Consider the following 14,647-nt stretch of genomic DNA (forward strand, 5'->3'; position numbering starts at 1 on the left):
CATTCCAGGGTTCGATCCAGATCTTATAATACATGACCCAAATATCAGTCCAGGAGCAAACATCAATAATGAAACACAACATGGATCAAGAGCAAACATCACTAATGGAACACAACATGGATCAAGAGTAGACATCAATAGAGGAACACAACATGAATCAAGAGAAAACATCAATAGAGGAACACAACATAAATCAGGAGTAGGCATTCTATTTATCAAAATGGCTACAAAATGGAACATTAAACAACTTCAAGTCTTTGGAGACTCTCAACTTGTCATTAATCAAATCAATGATGACTATCAAACAAAAGATGAGAAACTCATGCCTTACAAAAACTGGTGGATGACTTCAAGAAATATTTTGTTGAAATCACTTTTGAACAAATTCCAAGAAATGATAACAAAGTAGCAGATGCCATGGCAACACTTGCTTCTTTATTACAAACACAGGAAAATCAAGAGTGTTATGAATTCCTGGTTGAAGTGTTGTTTTACCCTTCTCATAATTGTCTTGATTCCCAAGCCATTTGTCAACTTATAGGACATGATTCTTCCCGCTATGGCCAAACTTACACATACCTGAAAGATAGCACTTTACCTCTTGACCTATCAAAGAACCAAAAGAGAAACTTTATTCGCCAATCCTCCCATTATACTCTCGTCGTGGATACCCCATTTAAATGAGGTCTAGACGGTACTCTCTTAAGATGTTTCAAACAAGAAGAATCTGAGAAGACCTTAAATGAAGTCCATAACGACATTTGTGACACTCATTCAAGTGGTCTTACCCTTTCGAAAAAACTCACACGCTTGGGCTATTATTGGCCAACTATGGAACGAGATTCTTTTCAGATAGCTAGAACATGCAAACAATGTCAGATCCATGGAAATTTGATCCATGCACCAACACAAGAACTTCATGCTTTAGCAACATCTTGGCCTTTCTGCCAATGGGGCCTTGATCTAGTATTAAAGGAAAATCCACGAAATCAGTCAGATCGAGAAAAGAAGGAAAAATTTGAACCAAACTGGTTAGGTCCATTTGTGGTCACATCAGTATTTGGGTTAGGAGCATATTAGCTATCAACACAAGACAAAGGTCAGCTCGAGGAACCATCAATAGCATGCATCTGAAGAAGTTTTATGTCTGAAAAATCCAAAAATGGTGAAAAAGCAGAAAAATCCAAAAACAGTGAAAAAGCAGAAAAATCCAAAAAATAGTGAAAAAGCAGAAAATCCAAAAACAGTGAAAAAGCAAAAACAATAATAAAAAAAATCAAATATGAGAAAAAGTGCAATAAAAACAGATGGTGAAAACTTGGCAAACAGGCGCTATCTGTCAGTTAGCTATGCCATCTATTGATTCACGCTTTCTTCCGCTTGCATTCTTTTCCATCAACGTTGTTCATATTCATCATAAAGCCTTTTGTACATACACAGGCATCCCAGGTGATTTCTCATCATGGTTTAGATCACTGACTGTATCATAATAAGGCTTGTTTCTAGGCTAGGAGCAAAATCCTGAACCTGGCTAGGGACAAAAAGTTTTGATCATTTTGAGCTTAATCAAAGCAGATAGAACAACAGTCAAACAACGCTTGTCGAGCGAAAAACTAAGACACATCCAACATTGAACATAAGATCACATTGTCAACCATTAACTATCACATATCAATCTAAACATGACAAAACACATATCAATGGATGATATATCTTGACTCATGATTTTAACACTTTGGCAATAATGGTTCAACTATTTTATTTGGGTTTTCGCTATCATGATTTCTGAGTAACTCCAGGATGTCTTTGACTAGAGGGACGAGGAAGGAACATGATATTTTTTTTGTCTACTATCTATAAATTAATCATTAATATGTGCAAAGTTGTCTAAGGAAATGATCATCAGAATATCATGGAAGACATTTCGGACTTGCATATAGAAATGGTTAATACTGTCTGTTTTACGCAAGCAAAACTCTGGTCATCTTGGTTCAATTATACCTCGATACTTGTGCTAACTTGCAATATCAAAACCCAGGAAAGTAGTACTCAGGTCATCATGGTTCAATTATACCATTGATGTTTGCACTCACTTCCCACATTTTAAAGGCTCAATGACGAAACAAAGCAATGACTCCATGACTAGTCCGATCACTGCATTGCATTACATTTTAAGATAGATTTGCATTTCATTCTGCATGGGATCACAATGCTCATCTTTTCCAAGGCCAAAGCTAACATGGTGTTATCTCTCTTATTACGTGATTGAGTACATTGGACAATAACAAAAATAATCAATTCATTCATCCTGCATGATAAGTTAGTTCATCTCATGTAACCATTGCATACCAAGACATCATTCATTTAAAGAATAAACTCATTCATTCATTCATTTAGTAGGATCATTGCATGATCTTCATCTAATCTCAAATCATATAAAATAACACCATTGCATTGCATTGCATTGCATCCATCTCATATTAACATACATGAGAAAATCATAAAAATATCATAAACATAGAAAACATTACATTGCACATGTATCACATAACAATTATAAATATCACCATGCATATTTACATCAAGCATACATCATGTAAATACTGCATCATCATATATCCATCATCTAGAGTTCATAAGCATATAGAAATTAAGGCATACATCATGAAAGTAACTGCACATCATAATCATATACCAAATAGAATGCATCCATCATCTCATAGGTCATATAGAGCGAATAGGATCGACTGCATATCATACCATCAAAACAAAATCAATGTTCAAGGTACAATGATATCACAAAATATATGAGATACATCACAAATATACATCGCGGGAATCATCAATATATCATCACAAAAGGGTGTGTACATGAACGGATCAATGTCCCATATTAGTGGAAGCACTAAGACGGGAGTGAAAACAATAAAAAATCATAAAAAAATAAAAAATAATCAAATCAAGTATAAATCATCAATATATCATCACAAAAGGGTGTGTACATGAACGGATCAATGTCCCATATTAGTGGGACCACTAAGACGCAGAGTGAAAACAATAAAAAATCATCAAAAAAATAAAAAATAATCAAATCAAGTATAAATCGAGAATAATTAAAAAAAAAATCAGAATAATCAAATCATTACCAATCATCAAAAATCAAAATAAAAAATCATCAAAAATCGAAAAAAAATCAAATCAAAATTAAAATAAAAATCAGATCAAACTCACTAAAAATGTCAAAATCGAAAAACTCATCAAAATCCAAAAAAATCGAAAAACTCAAAAAAAAAACTCCCCCCCCCCCTCGCAGTGGCACCCAAAGTGCCGCTCGCGGTGGCGCCCAAGGCGCCTCTCGCAGTGCCTGCGATGGCGCCGGTGGCCGCCACCGGGCCTCCTCTCCTCCGCTCCGCCTCCACACCACCACCTCCTCTCCCACCAAATTTTCAAAAAAAATAAAAAATCATTTTTTAATGTATTTTTTTCAAAAAAAAAAAATGCATGATAATAAAAAAATTTTTGGGGTTCAAAGTGAATTTTTTTCAAAAAATCCAAACAACCCATTTCAACAATATGATTTTCTCCCCAACCCATCTGGCGAAAACGCTAATAAATTTTTTGGGAGGCGTGTGGAATTTAAAAAAAAAATCTGGAAAAACCCAATGCGAATCTTATGCTACCCCCTCAAATGAACCCACATCAGCATTTATGTATCTTCCTGCAACATGATATCAACAAACTGTTAGTTCTTTATCCAATCAATCTTATCAATTCTATCAATCCATCTCATCCGATCCATTCTATCATGTCTTATACAGGCTGAATCCTTCCTAAAACCAGACGCTTTGATCAAGTCTTATACAGGATATATCGTTCCTGAAACCAGACGCTTTGATCATCTTTGTCTTATACAGGAGGTGCCATTCCTGAAACCATACTTGATCTCGATCTCATCAATCAAACTCTATCAATCATCACATCAAGAACCATATCAAAGTGATCGAAGAACTCGCACTTTCATCAACCACAGTTGCAGGAATCATCCAATAGTCTATCGAGACATCAATTTCGCAAAGATCCAAAAACTCCAAAGGTCAATTATCTCAATTGATCTCCCGAGGGGGTATCATCATACTGCATATCTATCAATCAGCGTCTGGGGCATCATATCTATCAATCAGCGTTTGGGGCATCATATCGAGGCTTATCATCTCAAACATCGAATCCACATCATATCGGCATCATATCATCTCAAACATTGAATCCACATCATATCGAGATTTATCATCTCCAAAATCAAATCGACATCATATCGAGATTTATCATCTCCAAATCAAATCAGTATCATATCGAAACCAAATCCGCATCAAATCAAGATCAAATCTACATTCTATTGAATCAACAACATCATCAATCGATCTTTCTTTGAACCAACGCGTCGTCACACATCGCTTCAAAGAGGGGCAAAATGTATACACCTAAAAAGGGTCTAAAGATAGTTAATTAAATACGCAATTATTTGATTAATTCCCCTTCCCAATTAATTGAATTCACAAGCAATTTAATTAATTTCTCTATTCATCTACTAGTAAATAAATCTAAACGATTTATTTATATAGTTCATCTCATATCCCCCTTTGATTAATTAATTCTCAATTAATTAATGTCTCCCCATACTAATCAATTCTTCTAATCCCTAATTAAGATTAACAAACTCAAGTTTGTTGAGATTAATTACCATTTTCCAATTATTTGAATTTCTAAATTCAAATGAGCACATGGCTCCTAACTTTAATCACCCAACCTAACCATCCCCTAACTTAACCCATTCAACCTAATCTTGGGTCTAACTAAACCTATCCTATCTTGCACATTCTAACCTCCTTATCCTAACCTCTCATGGTGTGGATATTCTCTCTTTGGGACACATGGCACTTTTGCCACATGTCTCCTCCCTTGGACACTTGCCCTCTCATGAGCAAGGCTCCTTGACACTTGTCACCACAGAGATGACAAGTGTCCCTTCCTCCAACTTCTTCTCCAACTTCCTCAATCTTGGCCCTTGATATCTTGAGATCAAATCTGGACTGTCGATTCCTGCCACCTCAGCTTTGGCCTTGGAATTCCTATAAATACCCCTCATTTTGGAGCAATATGGATCCCATCTCATATCAATTTAGGCATTGTTACTATAGGCAATTTGCATTTCAGTTATCTAGTAATTAGCTTTTGGATTTATCATAGCATGTTAATCTAGTTTCTTAAATCATGCATTTCATATCATCTCCATAGTCAATCATGATCAATTAGCTACTCAACTCTTGAGTTGTCACTTTGGAGGTCATTGCTTCACTGAGAGCCCATCAATCCAACACCTTCAAGGTCCTCAAGAATAGAGGAAAATGAGACATTTCGAGGAAGGCTTATGGTTTGCATCTTTGATTTAGTTTTTTCAATTAAGCTTTTCAATTATGTTTTTATTGTCTCATTATATGTGTATGCCTATCTTATACCACATTTTTAGCATCACAATAGTTATTTATCATATATCATATTTTAATTTAACATAATATAAATTATTATATTATAAATTAAATCACCGTGGATAAAAGCAAAAGTGAAAATGGCTCTTTTTTCTTGGAGCATATAAAAAAAGATTCAAATTATTATGAACTAATAGCTGAACGTGTTCATTTTCACATCTAATTTAGGGACAAATAAAGTAACATTAACAAAAGTAAATAAATCATAAACTTTACATTTGTAACTGCAACAACTAGTAGGAAAAAGTGGCAGAGAAAAATAGGCAAAACAACAATGATGAACGAACGAAACCCGTTCAATTGTCCTGCATGAGTATGGATACCAAGACAAATCTTGATTCGTTTTGACAACTCATTCTTCTCAAATAAAGAGACACCTTTGACGTAATTACTATATTAAAATTCAAATTTTGGTTATGTTTTAGGTCTATTTTGATCGATTTGTTTTACAGGAATAGAGGGGAGGGTCTATTTGGATTGAGTTGTTTTACATGAATAGAGGGGAGGGTCTATTTTGATTGAGTTGTTTTACATGAATAGAGGGGAGGGGCTAATGGTTTGACAATACTTTTTTGTTGGTATACTAGTTGTGGTATTTTAGTAGATAAATTTGATAAAATTTGTTCTTATTTTGAATGCAAATATATAGATTTATTAATCAATGGTTGATGATTTTTTGGGTTAATTACTTATTCATCCATCTTTTCATTGCACATTATTGTTATATTGCTTATTTTTTAATTTTTAGAAGCTTGATCGAGGGTGTATTGGAGCTACTACAATATAGATTTTATGTCATTTCTTATTATATTCTCCCTTTGTCCAATTTATTTCATTACAAATGGTATTAAAGCATTATCTTATCATGAGTCGAGGGATAATGGTTTGATGATGAATCTTATACATCATGATATATATCCTTTAACCAATCACTATGGTGACTCCTGTTAGAAATTGTAATGCGATTTCTTCTTTTTAGTTGTGTTAGTAGTGAATTATACTTCAAAAGTTTTGTTTGTCCCTTGAGATGAGAGGCATTTTATTGGAGCAATTGAGAGTTGTATTAGTGTCTTCATTGTCCAAGCTCTTTATAGTAAGAATTTAAGAAAACCTTGCAATAACTAGATCAGGTCGATGTGTATAGTTTTTTTTAATACGCCAATGGTATCCCCACGACCCAACCCAACACCCAACTTGACTTACCTTGGACTCATTACCAAGTTGGGGTTCAAGAAGGGGCAAGCTAAGGTGAGACTAATCCATTGGGGATGTACTAAGCCACTTGCAAGCTAAGTGCATCGGGTGAGTCTGGGCCTCGAAGTCGAACCCAAGGCCGATGGGGAGCAAACCCACATCCCAAGCCAACTCTGCTACTCATGTGGGCTAGGTCTATGTGTATAGTTATTGTAGGATTTTTCTATTAATAAATAGAATACCATAAGAATTTATTTGGTAAATCATTTCGAACTTATACTTAAATATAAATGTAATATATTCAAAACATAAATGATTATGTATGTATAGAATAAGGAGTATATATATGCATATATATGTGCCACATAATATTGATAGAATAAGTATATATGTAGTCTGATGGCATATATATATAGTCCTATACGAATCACTTATAATGTTGATGAATCGTATGTATCAATCTTTAAAACATGATAGATCTAAACTAGCAATTGCACCTTGGTGTGCAATGGGTATGCCAAAGATGGGTGGAAAGTCAATTAGGAAACATTTTGATCTATTTTTGCATATTTTTATGTAGTAAAGGAGATTCCATTAGTAGTATGTACCTGTTATGTGTGCAATAGAGAGAAAGGGGGAGAGAGGGAGAGAGAGAGAGGAAGATAGAAAGAGGGATAAATAGAGGGGGGGAGTGAGGGATATATATATATATATATATATATATATATATATATATATATATATAGAGAGAGAGAGAGAGAGAGAGAGAGAGAGAGAGAGAGAGAGAGAGAGAACTGTGTAGTGAACTATCATGCACCAATGATGTGTTATATTGAAATGTAATCCATGTTTAGAAATATTAAGAATGTTCATTTAGTTCTAGACTATCAACATGAGATTCATTTTTTTAAACGTTATACATGTTTTAAGATGATGTAAGAGAAATAGTAGATATATAGATATTTAATATTTATACCTATTTATTAATTATCCATAGATATATTTTATTATAAAAGTTTATATTACAATTATCTATTATTATATATATTTATAATATTTTAATATATTATTGTCTTCAGACATGTAGTGTCGCAGTTAAAACACTTCGTTGGTGAAGCGGCCACCAAGGTTCAAATCCCTGCTGGGCCACTCTACTCGCAAGGCCTTGTGCCTTCGCTGGGTTGTTGTGCTCACGGATTTGAACAAGTGAAGTGTGGGGATTAGGTCCCCCATTTGTGGCCTCACTGGTTCATAGCTCCAGGTCAAAAGCATTCACGTGGAGCCGGAGGGCGTGTCATGCTAGCGTCACTGGTCACACTAAAAAAGTTTACCAGGCATAGTTTTAAAAAAAAATTTAAAAAAAAAAATTTAATATATTATTAATATAATTATATATTTATATTTTATATACTGAAATTTCTATTGTAATTATTTTTAGTATTTATTTAATATTTAGATTATTTAAATAATTTTAAAAAATATTATATTTAATAACAACTAACTACATTACAGCAAGGGGATGACCCCGCAAAGTGACGGTTGTCACGAGCCCTATTGATAGGGCAGTCTCAAGTTTGAATCCCTTCGTCTTGCGCAGATGCACTGGCTCATGGTGGTGTTCATACCACAAATTTCGTGTTGTAGCGATATTGTTGACAGCTGACTTGGTCCCCTCCTGCAATTGGTGTCCACGTTGCTCTCGAGACTTGTAATTGGTGTTCTCATTGGTGAGACATTAATGTCTCTTCCTGTTTGCTATGCCCTACCAGGTGTTAGAGATTGGTTCGGAGTGATAAGGTGCCCGTTTATGGAGAGATAAGGAGTGAGGAAATATTGGAGTGATAAGGTGAAGGAGACATGGAGAGATAAGGTGAGAGTGGAGTGATAAGGAGAATGAAGTGAAAAGGAAAGAAACAATGGTAGAGATTGGTGTTGCATATCATGAAGGTGTTAATACCTCAAAATATAATACCATGGGGAGGGGGTCCCCCCACTAATTCATAGCTCCAGTCAAAAGAGATTACCAATCAAAAAAAAAAACTACATTACACCAAATTATTAATCATACACAATGCTAATTTTAAAAAAAATTACTTTAACCTGCCTAAAAAACCATGCTAATATAAACAATGTGCACTAAATTTTGGGAGTGGGGAAGTCGTAAATGGAAACATCTCATCCATATAAGCTATAAATAAATCTATCATTGTTTGATAGAATTTTTTAAAAGACTTTTTCAGGATATGTTTAATCAAGTTCACCTACATGCGGTTCAACAATGATACCATAGAGCATTTTTTGTCTTTGTCTTTGGTAATAGAAATTGATAAGGAAGGCATATAGACTTAGGGATTGTTAAAGCTAAAATTTAACTTTTATATTAAAGATTATAGATGAAACCAAATTATAAAGAATAAAATAGACGGAAACTCAAGACAGAAAATAAAAAAGATGAGAAAATCAGAAAACGGTGGAAACCCCATGACCGAAAAATCAAAAAATGGTTAAATTTCAATTACTGACTGGAAAATCTGACAGATTCTGGTGTTCTGTACAACTCCAGCTGTGTGAGCAGAAATACGTGATGGGTAAAGAAACCGTACGTATTTTACACCAAGTATTTCCCGAATTCGATCAATGGTGAGTAAAAACAATTAGACAAGCAGCCTCCCAAGTGCTTACAAGTAAAGTCACATCATTTATTTGAAGCAAGCGGTGTATTCGTGGATGAAACTGTATTCGTCTCGTAGTTCTTCACAGCCAGCAAAGTAAAAAAATCAACGGGTGAAGTTGCTTTAGTCATCTTGCATTGCTTGAAATGAATTCTGAACCATTGATTTTAAAAATCAGTCTGTCCATCTCAAATAAGAGACGCCTTCGGCTTAATAAATATATTGTCTGATGGCATATTAATATAAGTATGATCAAATCATACTTTGGTGGCGCTAAGCATTTATATCGAAAAACCATCGAAAATGTGGGTATCACCCATTGAAAATGTCTCACGCTTGGAATATTCAATTTTTTTTTGCATTGTCGAACTTTATTTTGCCTTAATGACAAAATTGTTGCATTGTCGGACGTATCTGGAAGCTCTGATAATCATTCTCTCCATTCCTTTGCCAATCTAAAAAAGAAAATCTCTGCTCTTGAGGCATTGTATATCAATGTTGTCATTACCAAGCAGTTTATGCACAAAAAAAGAAAATCTCTGCATTTGTATTCATTAATGTTGCTATAATTCTTGAACCACTATATTCCTGATAGAGCGATTGGAAGCACTGCTACAACAATCCGATTTCAGTATACCTATGTATAGATGGTCATAATAGAGGCCAATTGAATTTGTCAAAATGATTAAGGGTATCTTCCTAGCTTCTAGCTGTGTTGCTCAGTGTAGTGTAATACTATTGTACTTGTCAGTGCTTTCTTTACCAAAAAAAAAACATTTAATAGTTGATTATATTGTATATTCATATTTATTCTCTCATGTTTGCATTCTATACCTTTGGGGTACTGATATTGCATTCTCGTGTTTGAAATGTAGCATCAAACCTATTTAAGATGCTTCTGAAATCTGCAAGAAAGGAAATACTTTTGAAGAAGGTGCAATTAGAGGCAAGAGAAAAACCCATTGAAGTAAAGAAGACTAGTTTGTTCTTACATGTAAGAAGACAACTACTTGAAAGAAAGATTAACTATGAAAAGATTACCTTTTGCACTATATCATAGAAGTTCAAAACAAAACATAAACTTATTAGCATTATGTAGTATATTCATAATGAATTTGTTAAGGCTTAAATCATTAGCTATGGAAAAAATTGAACCTGGCCCACACTAAACTTCAAACAAAACATAAACTTCTTGGCATTATGCAATATATTCGCAATGAATTCATTAAGGATTAAAATATTAGCTATGAAAAAAATGGACCTGGCCCACACTAAGCTTTAAGCACAATAGAAATGCATATAGTTGAAACAAATATTCATGTAGTGAATAAAAGTAAATCGACCAATTTCAATGTCCTTGTCATGAAGATAAGAAGCCTAGTTTGTTCTTACATGTAAGAAGACAACTACTTGAAAGAAAGATTAACTATGAAAAGATAATCTTTTGCACTATATCATAGAAGTTCAAAACAAAACATAAACTTATTAGCATTATCATAATGAATTTGTTAAGGCTTAAATCATTAGCTATGGAAAAAATTGAACCTAGCCCACACTAAACTTCAAACAAAACATAAACTTCTTGGCATTATGCAATATATTCGCAATGAATTCATTAAGGATTAAAATATTAGCTATGAAAAAAATGGACATGGCCCACACTAAACTTTAAGCACAATAGAAATGCATATAGTTGAAACAAATATTCATGTAGTGAATAAAAGTAAATCGACCAATTTCAATGTCCTTGTCATGAAGATAAGAAGCCTAGTTTGTTCTTACATGTAAGAAGACAACTACTTGAAAGAAAGATTAACTATGAAAAGATAATCTTTTGCACTATATCATAGAAGTTCAAAACAAAACATAAACTTATTAGCATTATGCAGTATATTCATAATGAATTTGTTAAGGCTTAAATCATTAGCTATGGAAAAAATTGAACCTGGCCCACACTAAACTTCAAACAAAACATAAACTTCTTGGCATTATGCAATATATTCACAATGAATTCATTAAGGATTAAAATATTAGCTATGAAAAAAATGGACATGGCCCACACTAAAATTTAAGCACAATAGAAATGCATATAGTTGAAACAAATATTCATGTAGTGAATAAAAGTAAATCGACCAATTTCAATGTCCTTGTCATGAAGATAAGAAGCCTAGTTTGTTCTTACATGTAAGAAGACAACTACTTGAAAGAAAGATTAACTATGAAAAGATAATCTTTTGCACTATATCATAGAAGTTCAAAACAAAACATAAACTTAAATCATTAGCTATGGAAAAAATTGAACCTGGCCCACACTAAACTTCAAACAAAACATAAAATTATTGGCATTATGCAAAATATTCGCAATGAATTCACTAAAGGTTAAATTATTAGCTATGAAAAAAATGGACACGACCCACACTAAGATTTAAGCACAATAGAAATGCGTATAGTTGAAACAACATTCATGTAGTGAATAAAAGTAAATCAACCAATTTCGATGTCCTTGTCATTAAAATAAGAATTTGGTTGCTTTTGAGTAAATTTCAACTGGTTGTAATTGCAATCGATGTTGATTACATAAAGTTTTATGATTACGATATAAATATGTAGATTTAACATGATTTATCATTAACATTAAAAAATAGGCAAAAAAATATATAGACCAATAAAATTGTTTAGGCACATCAATAAAATTTGTATAAATTAGTGTAATTATTGAGAGTATATTTTACCTTCCAATATATTATTTATATTTTACTATTAGTGTAACCCTTGAACCATCTTTTGGTACAAGCAATAGTTATTTGGTTTTTGAAGTTTATGAGATATTAATTTGAATGGAAAGACATTTTGAAAAGAGAATGTGTATCGTATGAATTTTGAAATATCATTTTCTCATAGAAGCCTAAAACAAAAGTCTGCAATTTGGAATGAGTTAAGTTGGAAGACTTTGTTCAAGGGATTTAGAAGGAGTATTTAGCTACAACTTATTTTAGCAGGCATGAAATTGGGTTATGTTCTAAGACACCATTGTTATTTCTAATAGTTGAAAGAAGTTTAGTATAATTGTTTTGTTTGTTGAAATGAATGTATTCATGACTTGAGTAAATAGGTCGAATAAGCTCATATTAGCAGCTATATGTTTATTTAATTGAGAAGAGAATAGTATAAAAATAAAATGTGGTCTTGGTGTTTCTAACGCAAGGCTAACACCACAGGGATATACACCTTGCTTGAGTCTCTATTTAAGGGAGAAAAGAGATAAAAACAATAGAAAATTTATATGAAATTATTCATACATAAACAGAGTTGAGGAATACTCCTTTACTACAATCTGAAAATACAAGCATAGGATATGTATTCCTTCAAACCCTTATAGGGTAGAGACTGAGTGGTGACAATTAATCATTAGCATCTTATAATGTTGAAGCATTCAGTTGTATGCTCATTGGAAACTTGAATAAGTTGAGATGAACTTGAGAAATGAACCAGTAGCTAAAATTGAGCTTTATTCTTATTTTTACAAGCATGTATGGTAAAGAAGTAAAACAATTTAAACAAGGTTTAAGTTTTCAATTCTTAAGAACAAATAGTTGAAAGGGTTGTACAATATTTATATCTCTGACTGGTATAGTAAGTACTCGTATCCTATTGCTATGAGTAAAGACCATTATTATAAGTATGATTGTAATGCAAAAGTTAAGTTAACATTATGAAACCCTTGAGTTGAAGGCACATAAACGTGGACATGAGTGCAAGAATGCAAGCTCATGTACACGTGTATGGTGCAATTTGGACTCTTGCAACAATTAACTATACGAAAAATAACAAGATAGTATTATGAAAGGTAGTTGTCCAAGATCATAGCACTACAAAGATTGAATCAAGACTGGTCTAGAGATTAACTCCTAAACACAGTGTCAAGTGTATCCCTAAAACCTTGTCAGTATGTAGTTAGCATGTGAGACAACCTAGTTTGGCAATATGAGAGAATCCTGGATTGATGTTCTAGCTAAGTAGGGTGGTGAAAACTATCTGCACATTCATTCATGCTTGCAATTATGAAATCCTTTGGCCAAGGTAGCACTGTGCTATGCAAGCGTCTATCAATTCACATGGTCCAAATGCACTACCTAGTTATAGGTCATATTATTTAGGAGGTACGTATAGTGTGTGACAAACTAGAGTTTTGTATGGTCAAAACATTAGGCTCAGATGACATTAGACCTATCATCTATTTACACCCTCATGAAGGGAAGGGCCACTTTCAGTAGGAAGATGTGTGGGAGACTGCCAAGTCTAAGGTTGGGTGGTAAATCTCCCTGATGATACTTTCCCTCTAGTCAGATACTATGGTTCTTAAATAACTTATAATGAAATCCGAATGTTGTAAACTCTAAACTTCTCTTGTACTTTATTTAATGTGGTACTGTGTTAGAGTAGTTCTTTGAACTGTTTAGATGCACATGTAATCATTCATGGATAGTTGATGTTAATACTTGCATGTTATAAAGTTAAATTTCATTTGCTTATGTTTAAAAACAATTCAGTTCTATGAATTGTTATTTGTAGAGCATTAAGAAGTTAGTTTATATTATTTTAATTCTATAGACCTTGCTTGTTATTTGTAAACAATTTTTCTAACTAGGGGGTATGACTGACAATCTACCGACATAGTACGCTCCTTGACTACTATCAATCTCGAGCAGGTAAGCTTATCTTATGCGGGCCATAGGATTTCCACCGGCAATCACATCAAATGGAGAAGGGTAGCCTATGCGTTGAGGTATACAACCTCTACCTATGCCCTCATAGGGACCTTATTCCATCCATAGTCGTAAAAGTTGGCACCTATACATGGCTTAGCACTATAACTGGAAGAGAGGTTCCTAATTCAGAACAGAGAGATCATAATTGACTAATCTAGGAGTATACACAAAGTCTTATAGGTCTAGTATTAAATTACACATCCGCATTAGATCACCTGGATCCAACATAAGATTGCCTCTACTCAATAGATAAATAAACTGACCATAAGGTGGTCTACCCTTTTCACCTTATCAACTTGAATCATTCAAAAATCACTATACATATAAAATACGAGTTATAGGACTTTCTTAACTGTTTCATAATCTTCTAATGCCTATTTGGCCTCATTTGAATCCTACTAAAGAGGATAGGTCAACATGTGAGGAATAACCCTGAACCTTGGAGTTATTCCCACCCTCGATCCTACCC

The sequence above is a fragment of the Cryptomeria japonica genome, chromosome 6, assembly GCF_030272615.1.
Source record: "Cryptomeria japonica chromosome 6, Sugi_1.0, whole genome shotgun sequence".
Lineage (NCBI taxonomy): Eukaryota > Viridiplantae > Streptophyta > Pinopsida > Cupressales > Cupressaceae > Cryptomeria > Cryptomeria japonica.